This window comes from Pleurodeles waltl, chromosome 2_2 (assembly GCF_031143425.1).
Source record: "Pleurodeles waltl isolate 20211129_DDA chromosome 2_2, aPleWal1.hap1.20221129, whole genome shotgun sequence".
In the NCBI taxonomy this organism is placed as follows: domain Eukaryota; kingdom Metazoa; phylum Chordata; class Amphibia; order Caudata; family Salamandridae; genus Pleurodeles; species Pleurodeles waltl.
Genome location: NC_090439.1, coordinates 1,036,921,712 through 1,036,941,099, shown reverse-complemented (window position 1 = coordinate 1,036,941,099; position 19,388 = coordinate 1,036,921,712). Strand labels below are relative to the sequence as shown.

Below are 19,388 nucleotides of genomic sequence, written 5' to 3'. Positions count from 1 at the left end.
TGGGAGCTTGTAGAGGGTCACTGGGACTGTAAGAAAACAGTCAGGGTGTCCAAGATACCCAACCCCAAGACCCTGAAAAGTAGGAGTAAAGTACCCCTACCACCCCAATAGGACTCAATAGTTGTGATAGGGGGATTCTGCAAGAACCACAAAGCACTGAAGACAGATTCCTGGACCTGAGGACCTGCAAGGCAAGGGGACTAAGTCCAAGAGTCGCAATAGTGTCCGGGGGGGGCAGGAGCCCAGGAAACCCTGGATGAAGGTGCAAGGAAGCTGCCTCCGGATGGAAGAAGCTTAGGATCCTGCAACAACCAAGAGAGCTAGAAACTTCTCCTTTGGATGGAAGATGTCCCACGGCATGCTGAAGGCTACAAAAGTATTCCCACGCAGAAATCCCGCGAACAAGCCTTGCTAGTGGCAAGGGTTGCGGTGGAGGTTTTTGGGTGCTTCTGGGGACCAGGAAGGACCAGGATGTCGCCCCTTGGAGGAGGAGACAGAGGGGGCACTCAGCAACTCAAAGAGCCCCCAAAGAAGCAGGCAGCACCCCCAGAAGTACCGGAGCAGGCACTTAGAAGATTTGTGAACCGGAGCTGGCTCAGAGTCACAAAGTAGGGTCCCACGACGTCAGAGTCCAACTCAGAGGCTTGAGCACTGCAGGATGGAGCTCTGGGGACCCAGGCTAGCCTGTGCATGAAGGAATCCTTGGAGAAGTGCACAGAAGCCGGAGCAGCTGCAAATCACGCAGTACACAGGTTTGCAGTCTAGCGTGGGGAGGCAAGGACTTACCTCCACCAAACTTGGACTGAAGGATCATTGAACTGTGGGAGTCACTTGGATAGAGTTCCTGTGTTCCAGGGACCACGCTCGTCAGGATGAGAGGGGACCCGGAGGACCGGTGATGCAGTTTTTTGGTGCCTGCATTAGCAGGGGGAAGATTCCGTCGACCCATGGGAGATTTCTTCTTGGCTTCCAGTGCAGGGTGAAGGCAGACAGCCCCCAGAGCATGCACCACCAGGAAACAGTAGAGCAAGCCGTCAGGATGAGGCGCTACAATGTTGCTGGTAGTCGTCTTGCTACTTTGTTGCTGTTTTGCAGGCGTCCTGGAGCAGTCAGAGGTCAATCCTTGGCCGAAGTCGAAGAGGGAAGTGCAGAGGATCTCTGGTGAGCTCTTGCATTAGTTATCTGAAGAATACCCCAGAGGAGAGACCCTAAATAGCCAGAAAAGGAGGTTTGGCTACCAAGAAAGGTAAGAGCCTATCAGAGGGGGTCTCTGACGTCACCTGCTGGCACTGGCCACTTAGAGCAGTCCAGTGTGCCCCCAACACCTCTGTTTCCAAGATGGCAGAGGTCTGGGACAAACTGGAGGAGCTCTGGACACCTCCCCTGGGAGGTACTGGTCAGGGGATTGGTCACTCCCCTTTTCTTTGTCCAGTTTCGCACCAGAGCAGGGCTGGGGGATCCCTAAACCGTTGTAGACTGGCTTATGCAGAGATGGGCACCATCTGTGCCTATCAAAGCATTTCCAGAGGCTGGGGGAGGCTACTCCTCCCCAGCCCTTCACACCTATTTCCAAAGGGAGAGGGTGTAACACCCTCTCTCAGAGGAAATCCTTTGTTCTGCCTTCCTGGGCCAGGGCTGCCCAGACCCCAGGAGGGCAGAGTCCTGTCTGAGGGGTTGGCAGCAGCAGCAGCTGCAGTGGAAACCCTGGAAAGGCAGTTTGGCAGTACCCGGGTTCTGTGCTAGAAACCCGGGGGATCATGGAATTGTCCCCCCAATAAAAGACAATTCCATGATCTTAGACATGTTACATGGCCATGATCGGAGTTACCATTGTGAGGCTATACATAGGTAGTGACCTATGTATAGTGCGCGCGTGTAATGGTGTCCTCGCACTCACAAAGTCCAGGGAATTTGCCCTGAACGATGTGGGGGCACCTTGGCTAGTGCCAGGGTGCCCACACACTAAGTAACTTGGCACCCAACCTTCACCAAGTGAGGGTTAGACATATAGGTGACTTATGAGTTACTTATGTGCAGTGAAAAATGGCTGTGAAATAACGTGGACGTTATTTCACTCAGGCTGCAGTGGCAGGCCTGTGTAAGAATTGCCTGAGCTCCCTATGGGTGGCAAAAGAAATGCTGCAGCCCATAGGTATCTCCTGGAACCCCAATACCCTGGGTACCTAAGTACCATATACAAGGGAATTATATGGGTGTACCAGTGTGCCAATGAGAATTGGTAAATGTAGTCACTAGCCTGCAGTGACAAATTTAGAAAGCAGAGAGAGCATAAACACTGAGGTTCTGGTTGGCAGATTCTCAGTGATACAGTTAGGCACCACACAGGGAACACATACAGGGCACATACTATGAGCACTGGGGTCCTGCCTAGCAGGATCCCAGTGACACAAGGGCTAAAACAACACACATACAGTGAAAAATGGGGGTAACATGCCAGGCAAGATGGTACTTTCCCACATCACATATCTGTATAATGTGAAGAGATGTTTTCATTTAAGTGGTGCACTGCAATACATATTAACAAAGTTCACAGTCGGATATAATGTTTTAAATAAGCTGCATATAATCATTGTTTGAAATTCTGTTAGTTCTATAATATTTTGGAAGTATTATTGTTAGAAATGGGGTATTTGGTTGACAGTCAGGTTACCCCCTGTTCAAGCAAGGACCCTCACTCTAGTCAGGGTAAAAGAGAATCACCCTCAGCAAGCCCCTGCTTACCCCCTGGGTAGCTTGACCGAGCAGTAGGCTTAACTTCAGAGTGCTAGGTGTAAAGTATAAATACCAACACACAGAGTAACTTAATGAAAACACTACAAAAATGACACAGCACCAATTTAGAAAAATAGGAAATATTTATCTAAACAAAACAAGACCAAAACGACAAACATCTGACATACACAAGTCAAGTTATGAATTTTTAAAGATTAAACTAAAAAATAGCGCTTAAAAACACAAAATGCTTCGATGTGGTGTTAACACGGCGTCGTGACGGAGTCGTTCCCAATAATCGAACACCAACGGTGCTGGCCACTGAGTCACGCAGACCCCCAGGTACAGTACCTTGGTGAAGAATGAAAACAAGCCGAAGCGCGAAGTCAGGGATTGCGGCGTCTGTGCGAAACATTGAATCCGCGCACTTTGAGCGGCGTCGGTAACGATGTGGTGCGGCGACTTCCACTGAGTCGCAGATTTCGGCGGGGCTGCAGCGGTGTCGGACCTGAAAAGGTCGTCGCATTCCAGCAAAGATCACGGAGTCGGTTGCAGGGGGCATCACCGGATTCAGCAGCGGCGTCGGTCCGGAGTCATCCGAAGTCGATTTCCTTGAGTTTTCACCAGCTGTTCCTTTCAAGGGCCCAGGGACTGGATAGGGCACCACTTGTCAGGGTAGGGGCATAAGCAGAGAGTCCAGGTTCTGGTAAGGGAAGTCTTTGATGGCCCTTAGACTTCAGAACAGGGGGCAAGCTCAGTCCAAGCCCTTGGAGAGTCCTTCTCAAGCAGAAATATACCACAAAGTCCAGTCTTTGTCCCTTCGCAAAGGCAGAATCAGCAACTGCAGGATAGCTTCACAAAGCACAGTCACAGGCAGGGCTGCACTTCTCCTCAACTCTTCTCCAGGCAGAGGTTCCTCTTGATGTCCAGAAGTGATCTCAAGTCTGTGGTTTTGGGTGCCCTTCTTATGCCCAATTTCTCCTTTGAAGTAGGCCTACTTCAAAGAAAAGTCTCTTTTGAATGTGAAATCCCTCCTTGCCCAGGCCAGGACCCAGACACTCACCAGGGGGTTGGAGACTGCATTGTGTGAGGGCAGGCACAGTCCTTTCAGGTGTGAGTGACCACTCCTCCCCCCACTCCTAGCACAGATGGCTCATCAGGATATGCAGACTACACCACAGCTCCCTTTGTGTCACTGTCTAGTGTGAGGTGCAACCAGCCCAACTGTCAAATTGACCCAGACAGGGAATCCACAAATAGGCAGAGTCACAGAAATTGTATAAACAAGAAAATGCTCACTTTCTAAAAGTGTCATTTTCAAACACACAATCTTAAAATTAACTTTACCAACAGATGTATTTTTAAATTGTGAGCTCAGAGACCCCAAACTCCACATGTCCATCCGCTCCCAAAGGGAATCTACACTTTAATCAGATTTAAAAGTAGCCCCCATGTTAACCTATGAGAGGGACAGGCCTTGCAACAGTGAAAAACGAATTTAGCAATATTTCACTGACAGGACATATAAACCACATTACTATATGTCCTACCTTAACCATACACTGCACCCTGCCCTTGGGGCTACCTAGGACCTACCTTAGGGGTGTTGGACATGTAAGAAAAGGGAAGGTTTAGACCTGGCAAGTGGGTACACTTGCCAAGTCGAATTTACAGTAAAAACTAAACACACAGACACTGTAGTGGCAGGTCTGAGACATGATTACAAAGCTACTTATGTGGGTGGCACAACCAGTGCTGCAGGCCCACTAGCAGCATTTGATTTACAGGCCCTGACACCTCTAGTACACCTTTCTAGGGACTTACTAGTAAATCAAATATGCCAATCATGGATACACCAATTAACCATACAATTTACACAGAGAGCATATGCACTTTAGCACTGGTTAGCAGTGGTATAATGCTCAGAGTTCAAAAGCCAACAGCAACAGGTCAGAAAAAATAGGAGGCAGGAGGCAAAAAGATTGGGAATTACCCTGCATAAGCAAAAAAAAGTCCAACAATTATTTTGTATAATCATTTTGTTTCAGCTATAAGCAACAGAATGCATTTAAACTGCAGTGTATTTGTGTTTTCCTTAGCTTGGCTGGAGTGAAGGCCACAGTTATTTTTCTTCCCTAACCTTCAACGTGAGGCTGTTTTTTCAAGTTTTTCTACAAACTGCAGGTGCCATGATCCGAGGCTCAACTAATAAAGAGTCCATTGTGCTCTAGAGATAAGAAGATTTGCAAGGGGTGCCATTACCAAGAAGGCAGTCATTTGGAATGGTAGTTGTAACTTTCCTGAAGTTCCTGGGAATGTGAGGCGGTTGCAATGGAGTGTTTCTGAAGTCAACCTGCAATTATAAATAATTTACTGATGTAAGCTTCTGAAGGATAGGGACATAATAGTGTGGTCTACCCAGTAAAAGATTCAGATTCCCTTTGTCCTTAGCAGGGAGCAGACCTTTCTAAGACATACCTTTATACCTAGGTTCTCTCTGGCTTCATGCCGCTGCGCCTCTCTTAACAGAAATGTCTACTGAAGATTCTGTTTGCTGTCTCTTTACTCTGACATCTTTAGTATTAGAACAGTTAAACTTGGATTAAGTGGTCAGGCAGGAGAACTTGATTTCAGAATCTAAGCATCAGTCTTTATTTCAGATTTTCTGCATTACCATTTTTGAGATACTTGTCTTTTATATGCTTGTGAAATTTAATATAGTACGATGCTTTAACTCTCCTTTGGTGATTGTGTATGTCTATAGCATGGTTTTGAGACTCATTTATGTAAGTTTGACTTTGAGTCTGTAATAAAGCCCTTTGACACTTTAAGATGGTCTCTGAGATTTAGGCCCTAATTATAAGTTTGGTGAGTGAAAAAGGCCGCCCGCCAAACTCGCCAGTGCGGTCTCCTTCCCAATTATGAGTTTCCCGCTGGTCAAAGGGCAGAAATACAGTTTCTGCCCGTTGGCCCGGCGTAAAACGCACAACATTGACGCTGACTCATAATATAGCTGGCGGCAATGCTGTTGTGGTTCGGGTGCACTAGCTCCCATCATGCAGACAGTGATTTGAGGCTGGCCAGGGGGCCCCCTCACTGCCCATGCCAAGTGCATGGGTAGTGCAGGGGCCCGACTGGGGCCCCCGGCACCCCATCTGTGCGATCCTTTACATGACGGTGCAACTGCCATGTAAACACCGGCGGAGAGAGGGATTGTAATCTCCAGGTCAGTACTGCTTACAGCGCGGCTCTGGCAGATTGGGACCACTGGCACCGCCAGGCCATCGGGTGGCCGAAAAGTAGGGGTGCTGGCGGGCCGACCATGGCGGTAACGCTGTTGTGCGTCGGGTGCACCACCTCCAGTCACGCAAATCACTGTCTGCAAATCAGACTGATTTGTGCAACGGGGCTGGCTGGGGGGCCCCTGCACTGCCCATGCCAAGTGCATGGGCAGTGTGGCATGCCGTCTCTGCCAGCCTTTACATACCAGTGAAACCATCATGAAAACACCAGTGCAGAGAGGGGTTGTAATCCCCAGGGCAGCGCTGCTTGCATGGCTGCCCTGGCGGATTGGGAGCGCTGGCACTGCCAGGCCATCAGGCAGCCGAAATTTGGCACTGCTGGCAGTCTGACCATGGTGGTAATGCCACGGTCATAATGCGACCGTGAATGAAGGACTTAATGTGTGGCTCATTGAGTTACACTGTAATTGCTCTGAATAATTTGATGCAGGTTCTCCTCGTCCCTCAGAACAGAGATAAAAAATATTCATAGAGACCAAATTATCGAAAGGGCTTAGTGCCCCATCAGAGGCTATCCATCTCCAAGAGATAGAATTAACAGCGCACCCATATGTCAAATATTGATAGTGAGAAGCTAATAGTAAATCAACAATCACTCATGATTGTTTTATTGTGAAATAATTGTCCTTCTGACAATGCCTAATACAGTTCACATCTTTAAAATTCTATCACTAAAAATGCTTGAGAGAAGCAGAGTATCATGTAATGCTGAGCACTAATTTCAATGCTTAATCCCATACAGATTTATCCACTTGTCCCAGGTATCTATGGGACTAAATATGCTATTAAAACATACTCTTTGTGCCATCCCCATTTCAAACATTGTGGCAAAATTGTAGTTGGCTTTAACACATCAATTCAAAATCCGCTATGGCGCTATAAAACTATTGATGTATTAATGTATCACGAGCATGTAATAGGACGGATTAATAACATATAAATATCTTGGTAAGACATTCATTTTAATACCACAACACCCCATTATACTGTAGTAATAGGCAGTAAATTCTAATTCCTGAAGTACTGACGGCACTTTACGAGTAGCGATTCAAAGTTAACCTTGAGAATTTGCCTTACATTTTAACATATCTTAATCCCAAGATAGGTAGCTACCTCTAGCAACCATGTTTCCTGACCATGAGCTGTACAACATATTTTGATCCTTCTCAATATTAAGTTCATATCTTGAAATTTCTTTGAACTTCCTTGCCTTATGTTCCATTCAATTCTTTCAATATACAGCAATGTAGTGCGCATAAACCGAGACCTTAAGTTTGACGTTATTAAGAAAAATTGAAACTATACTGGGATTCCTTCTTAATGCTAACACATAAGTGTCTATGTATAGTGCAAATGATAAGGGGAATAAGGGGCACACCTGTCTCATGCCCCAAGTAAAATTAAACATTTTAGATTTGTTCCCCATCATGACCACATCTTCTGTGGGCGTAACATACATTGCTGAATGCTACAAATCAAGTTTATTCATTTAAAGTGCATAGTTAATTAAAACTGTAGCACCAGTCGATATAATGTATACAACATTTAAAAGCAGTATGAGTCAAAAGAGTACAACTGATGCAAAGTGGCGAGCACTGTAAGTCATGGGTTACAGCAATGCAGTTGTTGCAGTCACTATTCTTTGCAGAAAGAGACTTTTTAATGTATATAGTTCACAGTTAACATTCAATTATAGTTTCAACTTTTTTCAAATTAAAAAGTTCACTAATGGTATCACAGACCATGTACTCCTTAGAAGCAGTGGTCAGCACTGGTGTTGTGGAGCATGGAGCTTCAGGTTTGGATTCGCTGAGACTTTGTGGCATGTTGCTGATCAGTATACAGTAAATGCAGGGAGGTTATCCTTCAAGACAGGAACACTCACGTTGTGATATGTCTGCTAAGATTGGAAATCATAAAGTAGCTGTGCTCAGCTGTACAAAAAGTACAGTAATGTGATGGTGCTTAACTGTTCTTATGTAAAAAGAGGTCAAGATTCAATTTTCAGCCTGGGCCTGTAATTATTTTCAGCTGTCTTGATTCTGAGTTTCTGCTCAACTCGTGCCAGATATTTCCCCAATCTGCAGTTTAGCTATACATCAGAAGGGCTGAAACAGGGTTTAACCACCTGTCTGCAGTCTCAGCCTCCTGTTGATGAATTAATGTTTTAGTATAGCTTTCTGATCCTCTAGTGTTGATTTACAAATGCAGATTTGGTGTACCATGGTTTCAGGGCATTGGCTGCATAGTTGGCATGACTCCGTGCTGTCGGTGCATTGACATGGCAGCATGTGTAAGGGCGAAGGTAGGCAATCCAGATGCTATTTCAGGAATCTTCTTTTAGTGTGACTACTGGTGCCTATGCCTAGGTATGGTTGAGGTGCAAGAGTTTTGTAAGTAGCTATCGTTAGCCAGGCATGCCTTCAATTTGAGAATATCTCTTCATCAGCCAGGAATGAGGCCCACTTGATTGGTTTGTTTACAATGCTCTTAGATCAAGAGCCGCTGCCAGTTGATTCCCATAACTGATTCAGTCCAAGAGATGTTAAGGACAAGAAGAGGTAACTCCTGGTTGGGAAGCAGGGAAAACCTGCTGTCTCCAGCACCCCAGCCGCATGAACCCCATCAGCCTGGCATGAAAAGCAGTGGGGCCTGTGGCATTGTGAGCGCAGGCCAGGCAGTGCCCAACGCTCTCTGAGCAAGGGTACAGGGGAGCCAATGCAGCCCTCAGTCAGTGAAGCTCGGGTTTGGTGCAGCGCCCAGCCGATGAGTAGGAGACCCTTCACCCCAAGGACACGGAGGACGAGGATAAGGGGGACAACAAGGAGACCCGGCTCACACTGATGGAGGAGGTGCTGCTGCCCTGGGTCAAGGACAGCGGGGGTTACACGTCTTTTTGGAATTACCGTATATCAGAGGTTCACAATCTTTGACATCTGTGGACCCTTACTTTATCAATACTGGAACCCAGGGACCCCCCACTGAATCATTATTAGAATCTGGGGACCCCCCACACACTGAGTCATTACTGAAAGCTGGGGACCTAATCTGTTAATATTCTTACATTTTCTAAGCAGTCAAGGTTCCCCTGAGGGCCCTTCGTGGACCCGCAGGGGTCCCTGGACTACAGGTTGGGAAGCACTGCTGTAAATCATAAGAATTACGAGGTTGTATGCTGATCGAATTATCATTTAGATTTCTTCTGCACATGGAGGCTTGTGGAATGAGGCCTAACAAGGAAGGGTATCTTAAAATCTGATGCACCTACTGGAGATGTTATGCCTGACGAAGCACTAAAGCATGTGAAAGAGGCAGACTCCAGAAACTGTTCAGAACTGGATTGAATTGCTTAGTGGTGAGACCCGGAACCCTTTGAAATTGTAGTCAGTTTGGAAATGTCCGTGAACGATTAGCAAAAAAAATCTAGTGGAAAAGGGTGTATTGACAACTGAAAAACAGAACGTTCTTCTTTTTGACCTGACTACCCATCCTCTCACCAACAACAACATTATTCAGCGTTTAATCAAGAAAGTAAAAGAAGCTGTTCTGGATAAATGGGTGAAAAATCCTCACTGCATGGACACACGTTTACTGGCTCTCATTTACCTGGCCCATGTTTCTGATGTCCCTGAGAATGCGTTTGCCCCCCTTTTGGATGACCAGTAAAATTTAGCCATGAAAAGAGTGACAGCTTCTAGATTTAGATCGAGAAGCTGGATGTATGAAGGTTAACACAAATGAAGTCGTCTGTTCTGTCGTTGCTGCCTTTACAAAGTAGTGGCCCTTGAACTTAAGAGTTTCCCCCCTTCTTTAATGTAAACAAGTTGTTTGTCTACTGTTGACAATTCATACTTTCTAGTACTTTTAACTGACACTTTCAATTCATGCAGAGAAGAAGACATTGACCTTGCTTACGACCGTGTTACAGCATTCTGCTGATACCCACACCTCCCTGTATCACAAATGTTTTACTGCCATATTGGCATTCCATTTCTTCTTCAATTCGTGAGAACCTGAGCATTTTTAATCTAAGCATTTGTTTGCTTACTGACATGTTTGTCTTTAAAACGTGCTCCCATGCTTATTTAAATTATCCAAGATGTGCTTGCATATGGTCATATTACACTATAGTTCAGAAAGTCACAAAATGATTAATCAAATGTCTTTCCAGCGTACACATATACAAACAACATTGATTCCCATGTATACTTATTAATATTTTCAACATCACAATATTCCTAATGCTAGTTTATGTAAATACCTCAGAACATTTTATTCTTGTAAAAGTATTGTATGGTAAAATTTGAATTATTTTGCTTTGAAAGTTGTGTAGAAAGGTCCTGTTGATTTCAAAAGACCAGGGGTTAGGAAACATTCCATTTTATTGTGTACATAGTTTATACTATAGAAAAATATGTAATTCATTTCATTTTCTTAGATGTGCTTAGAGAGGATCCTCAAACATTTAATACCACTTTTGTAACATTTCTTTTCCATTGGTGAGAGTTTGTTCTCAGTCTTTTGGCGATTAAAGTAATCTGTTTTAACTCCTGGTTGGGGAGATTTTGTCTATTTCCTCCCATAGATGGTGGTTGAGAGTTTTTCAGGCGGTGTTTTTTAATTTGTAAAAGTAATTCATAAACGCCCCTTGCCTGGCGAAGTTTTGTTTCGTGAGGCTAAACTTCAATCTCTGATGTGCTGTGGTAGGTGGAATACCGAGTTAAAGAGCTTGATTTCTTGTCTAGCTGGGGGCATCTCTCCCCAGTAAGGCCTCGCTGTCATAGGCTAGGGTTGGTAATAGTTTGGCCTATGTAATCTGAACAAATTGGGTTTATGTCGATGAAAAGCCACTGAATGGAATTGACTTAAAACCACGTGTGCTCCTCGTGCTGCCTAAAGGAGCCCAGTCTGTCAAACAGCAGGCCCAGGTATTTATATTTAGTTGTACCTCAATTGCTTCTGTTTCGAAGTGGCAATATAAAGAGCTAATGGCCGACCTTCCCATGACTAAGATGTTTAGTTTTTCATGTTTATTTCCATTGAGTTCGTCCTGGAGTACTGAGCAGTGGCATTCAAGAGTTTTTGAAGACCAATCGTTGTGCGGTTTATCAAGACTAGGTCACCGGCCTACATCAGACTTGACACAAGAGTACTTCCAACCTTTGGACAGTGTGAACTCACCTGGTCTGAGGTTGAAGAGTGTGGGAATGCTAGAAATCGATTTGCTCCCAAAACCTACTTTGTGCCGAAGTATCCACAAATATTGGCATGACGCATGGTCAAAAGCCTTCTCAGCGTCCAACCGAATCATCCCCAGACTCGCATGTTTTATGTATTAGTTTTCCTCTACCAAACATGCTAACAGCATTTTATATGTGTACAGTGGTGTCCCAATCTAGGATAAAACCATGTTGTTCCACACTCACTCGCTGCCCAACTAACTATGAAGTCCTAATCGCTATGAGTTTCCCATATAATTTTGCATCTGCGTTTAATGGGGATATTGGTCGATAAGACCTACATTCATCTGCCGACTTCGCCTTCCTAACCAAGACTGCTATATTGATGTTGTTCCATGACTCGCAATGCCTATCCCCTTGTCAGGTTACCGAGCTGGTCTCTGAAGACAAAGCTTCATAAAATGCTTCAGGAATTGCACCTGGCCCAGCAGCTTTTCTACTGGAGATTGATGAAATATCTTGTAAAATGTTTGCACCCGATATTCCTTTATCTAACCTCTCAGCATCTAACTGAAATAGCTGTGGCAGCCCAGTCGTATTAACATGCATGTATGCCTCTTCTATGTTTATGCCAGCTACATACAGTTTCTCCTAAAATTCTTGAAATGTCTATAAGATTTCACACGTATTCTTGCATATGGTTTCACACAAACATCAGTTATAATATTGCTAGTAGTTCTACTATAATCCTTGCGCCTATGTGCTAAAACAGAACCACGTGACTCCCATATTCCTGGGCCCAGCTTTTCCTGAGTGAAAATGGAGAAGCAGCTTTTTCCCTCCGACTACGATTATGTTAAAACCTTACTTCAAAAAGTTATCGATACAGCTCGATGTTGTAACATCCCCATGTTTATTAGACGCTGTGTGGATTATTTCAAAGATTCGTAATTTCCTTGGTGAGCCTTTTTTACCAGCTATAACATACTGCTGTCATGTTCAGGGTGTATGCTTTCATCGTTTCCCATAATATCATTATCGGGAGACTATTTAAATTTTTATTTGCATTTATATTATTATTATGATTATTATTATTATTATTATTATTTATTATTATTATTATTATTATTAATAATAATAACAATACATATTAAATATTATCATATTTTGAAGTTAGGCACATGAATTTAATATTTGGCTGATCTCAAATCAATGTTCTATTAAAAGTCCACCTATTATATTTCTTACTATTTCCATTTAAATCAATACAGACAAGAAGTGGGTTATCATCATATATTACCATCGGATGAATCTCAATGGAGGTCTGATACGCCACATTAGATGATACAAATGTCATGTCTATTGAAGAATAATGATGGCACAGTTGAAGTCCCCAAATAGGGTGACTTCCCCAGTCCATTCAGACAGCTAAACTGAGAGTTTATCAAAAAGTTGTGGATTATCTGTAATGGTACCATCTATTGCACTTAGCACAAACATCTGCAGCTCTACCTTAAATTGTGCAATAATCCATTGTCTATCCTTGAATAGTTTATGCTTCTCTGAGAGACATTTGGTTGTTGGTTGAATGGGGTGTAAACCCTGCTTAAGCAATAGCCACTCCTTTTCAGAGTGAGGCATTGAAGCCACTAAATAAACCTGGGGTTATCCCGTTGGTAGTAGCTGGGCACAAAGCAGTTAGGCTTAACACAGAGGCAATGTGTAAAGTATTCACGCAGCAAACAAACAGTAATAAAGTGAAAACACAACACAAGAAAAAACCCACACCAATATGTTTAAAATGGATTAAACCTTGATTAATTATTTGACACTAAAATGACAAAAATCCAATCAGAAGACGCAGAGTTATGAATTTAAAATTTATAGGTAAAAACTAGTACCTAAAATATCAAAGTGCAAACTACGGATATCTAGTCACACAAGACCTGGTCAGAGTGAAAAAATATGTCATACGGCAGATCGCGATGGAGCACATGCTGGATACAAAAAGTTGATTGGGCCCTGTTGGCACTTTCCTTCAGACTTGGAAGAAATTTGAAGGAAATATGTTCTGAGAACATAGAAATTCAGTGAGGCAAGGCTGCAGGTAGTTTCCAAGCAGGATGCATCGTCATTGGGGAACCGCTAAAAGAATTCATAGTGAAGATTTCTACTTTTGGACTGAGAGCCTGATTACGAGTGTGGGGAAACAGGTCTCACTGTCGAAATAGTGTTAAATTACCCAGCCTCCAACTTGGCAGTCCACCAAGCCAATCACAAAGCAAGCAGGTACATAGACTGTAGACCACCGCAGCACTGTCGTCACCACCAGAGAATCTCGGCCGTGACGGTGGCTGGATAGGCCAATGTGTTTGTCAGAGGCCGGACTGTCAGTTTCTCTGCCGGCCCAATCACTATGTCCCTTCCTGCTGACGTGACTGTGGCTGCAAAACCTCCACACCTGAGTTGGCGGAAAGTGACGAATATAAGGCAGGAACTCACCTGAACTCAGCTGCACATGTCCTGTTCCACCATGGAACTGAATGTACACATCCTGTCACTGCTGCTGCTGCTGGATGACTTCTAAAGCCCACACAGTCATGGATGCAACCAATGGTAAGCCAGAATCTTACCTGTGTCCATTGACGTCTCAGTTAACAGATGCACAGGCAGGTACATCGTAAGGTGTATGGGGGCCCTGGGCCAAACCTACTTTGTGGGTCCCTGTTCGGGACAGGTTTGAATGTATGATCCAAATTCAGCTCTTTAATGCCCTGTTTGGCCAGGTCACTGGCACTGCTCAGGGACCATCATCCAAATTCTAAATGCATTCACAACTAATATTCAGGGGTAGTGATGTGTGTTTACAGTATTGTAAGACAACAGCAGCTCCTCACTAATATTACACCAAATAATCTCTGTGACACCCTCCAGTTTCCCACATGCTAGGTCCTGTATTTATAGAAAATTAACTAAAGTAGGGATGTTTCATGAAATAGAAACACACCTTCTATGCAAAATTTCTGTAATAGACTCTCACACATCACACACATTAAAAAGTAATATGGGGAAAATGGTATTTAAAACAATCTATTTAAGAAGTATTTTAAGGTTGGCTCAATCAGGGGGCCCCCAAAAATGTCTGGGTCCGTGGGCCAGAGCCCACTTTAGCCATGCCTCAAAACATTTCTGTGCATAGGCCCCTGGCTTTAAGTTTATCAGGGACAAGCAATAGCATCACCAAGTGCCATGCATATGTGCATAATTTGTAAGTGCAAGATATTAAAACAAGCACATCACTGACAACATTCTTCTCATACAACTAAAGTAGGTGTAAGGTACTCATAAAATAATGGACACATGTCCAAAAAAGAAGAAAAAAGGTATGACAACTAACCAACCTCCAGGTGTGGCTCAACAAATAACTAACTTGAACACATTCAACACATATCCAACATACATCATAGGGAGAAGTGCAAGAAAAATTATGTTGGCATTGCTTATGACGAGCTGAAACCTTTACCATTTGAAATCCCTCCCAAATCAATGTCTGTCCGAATGTGTGGAGATCCCACATATCCATACATATAACATTTCCCCTTGCCCTGCGTAAGTCCTACACTGGTCCCAAGCTCTAAATATACAAACCTGTTCATATTGATCACCAATCATGGTGATACAAACAAAACTGTAGTCACACATCCCAGTGTATCAAATCACATCATTTAGGTGCTGCAAGTGTTCATCACTTTGATAATCACTCAAGCCACACCCCCTGCCAGGCCCCTCTGATTTTGAGTTCCTGCAAAGGCTCCATAGCGTGTCTGAGCAGCGGGTGCACAAAGCAGATTCAAGCAGCTGGTGAGCTGCTGACCCGCCAAAGGCAAGCCCATCTGTGCCTATACACGCATGGACCGTGCCTAGCACCAGTCCCCCCTGACTGTTTTGGAGCAGACTCTCATTCCACAGTTTACTTTGGGATGAGTTACTTACACAAAATCCAGACAAGAGGATTGACTGCCTGGACTTGGATTTCCTCACTGCTTAAGCTGATTAAATTCAGCAATGTCATGTATGTGGCACTCACCGTTACTGTTAGCCCAGCCGAGCTAGAGGCCACTGACGACTTGAATTCTGCCTTAGTGTCAAACACCAATTCTTCGGGACATAGGATGCCGGGACATAGGTTAGGCACAGCACACAGCTCCTTTTATTTATGGGCACGTTTAAGCCCTCTGTTGCTTTTATCACAGAAACGTGGGCTGATTCCTCATCTAATCCGAACATCCTTGTGGCCTCACAGGAGGGGATATGCCATCTTTATACTGGACAGAGCAGCGAAACTTGGTGGTGGCATAGCCATTGTTTATAGAGAGGACCTAAATATTAGCAGCAATCCCACCCTATCCCCTCACTGCAAAGCAGTCTCCTTCAAGATAGAAGTTACAAAAACCCAAACGTGCAATGTATGGTCATCTATTGCCCACCTGGTCCCAGACAAATATTCTCATAGTACATCAGCAGCCTTCTTGAGGCTAGCATTTTAGCTACTGACTACATGGTCTAAGGAGACTTCAATATCTATTTGAAGGAACATCAAGACAAGGATACCGTTGCCTTGCTTCAGACTCTGTCAGGTTTGGGCCTCTCACAGATGGTATACTGCCCTACCCATCAGGTGGGGCATTCCCTGGATGTCATACTTACCAACAATTCTTCGCTGATTAATGCAAGCATTCTCCTGCTAGGGTGGACAGACCACAGCACAATCTTTTTCGATCTACTCCATAATTCCCCTGGCTCCAGTACTAAGGCCAATTCAAATACATTAGCTTCTCGGACCTTGCATAGTATTCAACCAGACATCTTTCCCAAAATACAAGACACATCATCCCCCGTCTTCCCAGAGGACCTTGACACAGCATTCTCTCAATACACACTTTGGTTAGATATGGCAGCCAATCCACTTGCACCTCTTAGAATCGTAAAATCCCAAGGACTTCCTATATCGACTAATTGGTCCTCAGGAGAGCATAAGGCGCTGAAACAGAGTTGTAGATGCCAGGAGATGAGATGGGGGAGGGAATACAAGTCGGAAGAGAAGATCTAGTACAAGAACTGCATAGCAGTTTATAAGGCTGCTGTCCTAAACAGAAAAACCACCTACTTTACTAAAAATATAGACAAAGCTAAGAATTCTACAAAAGTTCTGTTCTGAACTGTCACTATGCTGACAAAGGATGTAACAAAGAACCTAGAAGATACTACTCAATTTTTGTGGAACACCTTGGCCAATTTTTCCTTCAAAAGGTTGATGCAGTCTACAGACGCTTCTCAACAATTACTCTACCATCGCTCAGTGTCAGGTCCTGCTCAATAATGCAGGAAGGGTGCAATATTTTTAGTGAGTCCGCTCTGCCATCAGTGAAGGAAGTCACAAGAATTCTTAGATCCACATCTTCCGGATCCCTGCAGGAGTCCTGCCCTCCTAGAGGTGGTACTATAGTACCAGAAACAGTTGCTTCCAAGCCAATTGACATTTATCACCTAATGGTCAATTTGGGCACCTTCCCTGTAATGTGACCCCTCTCTTAAAAGACCCTCTCTTGATTCTAAGGATCCTAGCAGCTTCCGTCCCATTTCCTGCCGACCTCTGCCTACTAGGAGTGTGGAACAAATTTTGAATAGAAAACTTGTCTAGCATATCCTTATCAACTATCTACTGGATTCTACTCAATTTGGCTTTCAAGGTGGCCACAGTACACAGACAGCACTAATTAAGGCCACCAAAGAGATCAGGGCATCACTTGACCAAGAGGGCAGCACAGCCCTCATCCTGCTCTGTCTATAAGCAGCCTTTGACACAGTTAATCACGGACTGCTGATGGACCATCTAGCCAATATTGGGGTTACAGGAACAACCTGGAAACTGATTAATTAATTTCTTCTTGGCAGCGAACATACCATTCAACACTATTCAACGTGTACGTGACCCCAAACAAACAAAATATTTTGGTTTCTTCCTTATATCCTATGCCGACAACACCCAAATCTTTATCTCACTGAGGTGTCACTGACATAGGGCAAAGATTCTGCGACTGCCTGCAGGCTGACAACTCATAGATGAGCAGAAACTGCTTTAAACTTAATGTAGGGAAATCCAAAGTCTTATTGTTTGGACCCAATACCGCCTTCTGGATTCCTACCTGGTAGCCACAAGATATGGGCCCTCTGCCCACAACGCTTAAAAGAAACAGGAATCTGGGAATCCTAATTGATGATGAACTGAGCTATAATGATCATGTCAATTTGGTGATCTCTTCCAACATTTTTATGCTTAGTACTATAAAAAAGATTTTTCCTTTTATTTAAGTCAACCTTCAGAAAATGGTGGTCATGCTGCTGATAATGGCTAAACTATATTATTGTAATGGCCTACTTCTTACTGCTCATCAGTATCTACTGACCAAACTCCAAACACTGCAAAATGCAGCAGCCAGACCTTTATTGAGGATCCCAAAACATAATTTAGGCCCTGATTATGAACACGGGGGTTTTCACCACTGTGTTCTGGCTGGCCGTCATTCTACTGACGGCCAGCCCCCCTGGGATCCCGCCGGCCGCATAATAAACATTTTGCTGGCCCGGTGGGCGGAAACACTGTTTCCGCCCGCCGGCCCAGCAGAATGCTTGGCTGGGACATTTCCGGCGGCTCCATATGGAGCTGGCGTCAATGCCTCTGTGTGACGGGTGCAGCTGCACCTGTCGCGCAGATCACTGTCTGTAAACTGGGCAGTGGCCTGCACGAAGGGGCCCCCAGGAGGGCCCCGGAGCACCCCTTCCGCCAGCCTTTCCCTGGTGGGGGAACCTGCCAGGGAAAGGCTGGGGGCAGAAGGGATCATTATCCGAAGGGCAGCAGCACTGCCCTGTCGGATAATGATACCTTCCACCATCAGGCTGCCTGTCTATGGCGGCCCTCACGCTGTTCATTATATGGCGATTCAGCCCATCATGCCGGTGGCGGGCTTTTCAGCCGCCGCCGGCATGGCAGGCTGAACCGCCGGGGTTCGTAATGACCCCTTTAGTGTCTGAATCCAGGAAAAACTTCACTGGCTCCCCATAACGCAGAGAACCGCCTTTAAGCCACCATGTATTACCTACTTAGCTTTACATGACTCTGGCCTCAATTTTCTCAAATACTGTTTCAAATGGTACACCCAGACATTTGGGTGTTAGCCAAATTTGCAGTTATCCCCAGGTTCAAAAGCTTGACCTGGGGAGACAAAAGTATTGTACTGGGGGCAGCTGAAGCCTGGAGTGCTCAGCCTCTGTACATCAAAGGGTCAACTAACCTACTAACATTCATAAAGGCTCTGAAAACCTTGCTGGTCAACACTTCTTTAAGCCCCCCTTTTCCCACATTGCCAGTCAAGCTCAGCACCAAGACACCTCCGGGTATTTGAGCACTTTACAAAACCGATTAACATAACATAACATGAATGCCTGCCCATAAAAGCTAATCACCATCTCATACCATATCAAATGATGCATGTACACAACAAAGTACACTCTAAAAATATATGTAGCACAACCTGCTATAATGGGTAAACAAAATAACATTGTGTCACAATCTAACTGATGCAACCTTGCAAGGTTCCCAAAATTAGCTAGGGAAAAGTAATTCCTGGACCAAATTGTTAAAAAAACAAACAGAAACTGTTTTGTCCAAATAAAAACACAAACAAAACATAACAAAAGGCCAGTGGCCAGTCCATATAGAAATTGTGTGAGTTAGCACACCCCACTGTTACCACACTTGCCCTGAAAGACACTGGCAGGGTAACCTCCTCATAAAGGAGCATCCATTGGGCATGACAGTCACCTCAAAGATGGTATTTGTGAGGGGTACATTTGGGTTTGGGGGGTTGTCCTTGGTTTGGGAAGTGGTGGGTTGGGAAGGGGTGGGCCTACATTTACAATGGGGGATTGGGAAGTGGAAGGGATGGAACAACATTTGGCAGAGGTGCCTTAGGAAGTTGTAGGGGCAGATGGGTGGATAATATGGTTGGATTTGGAGGTGGAAGAGGTGTTTTTGGATATGGGACACTGGCATAACAAAGGGCCTCAGAGCCCCCACGGTGCTGGGTGCCCCCAAGCACAGCACCTTTCCATA

The 19,388-nt window shown here is 44.6% G+C and overlaps 1 pseudogene; it reads left to right on the top strand.

The window, feature by feature from the left end:
* LOC138278229 (Golgi phosphoprotein 3 pseudogene) overlaps positions 1–9,701 on the top strand; it is a 152,145-nt pseudogene extending 142,444 nt beyond the window's left edge.
* Positions 9,702–19,388: the final 9,687 nt, after the last annotated feature.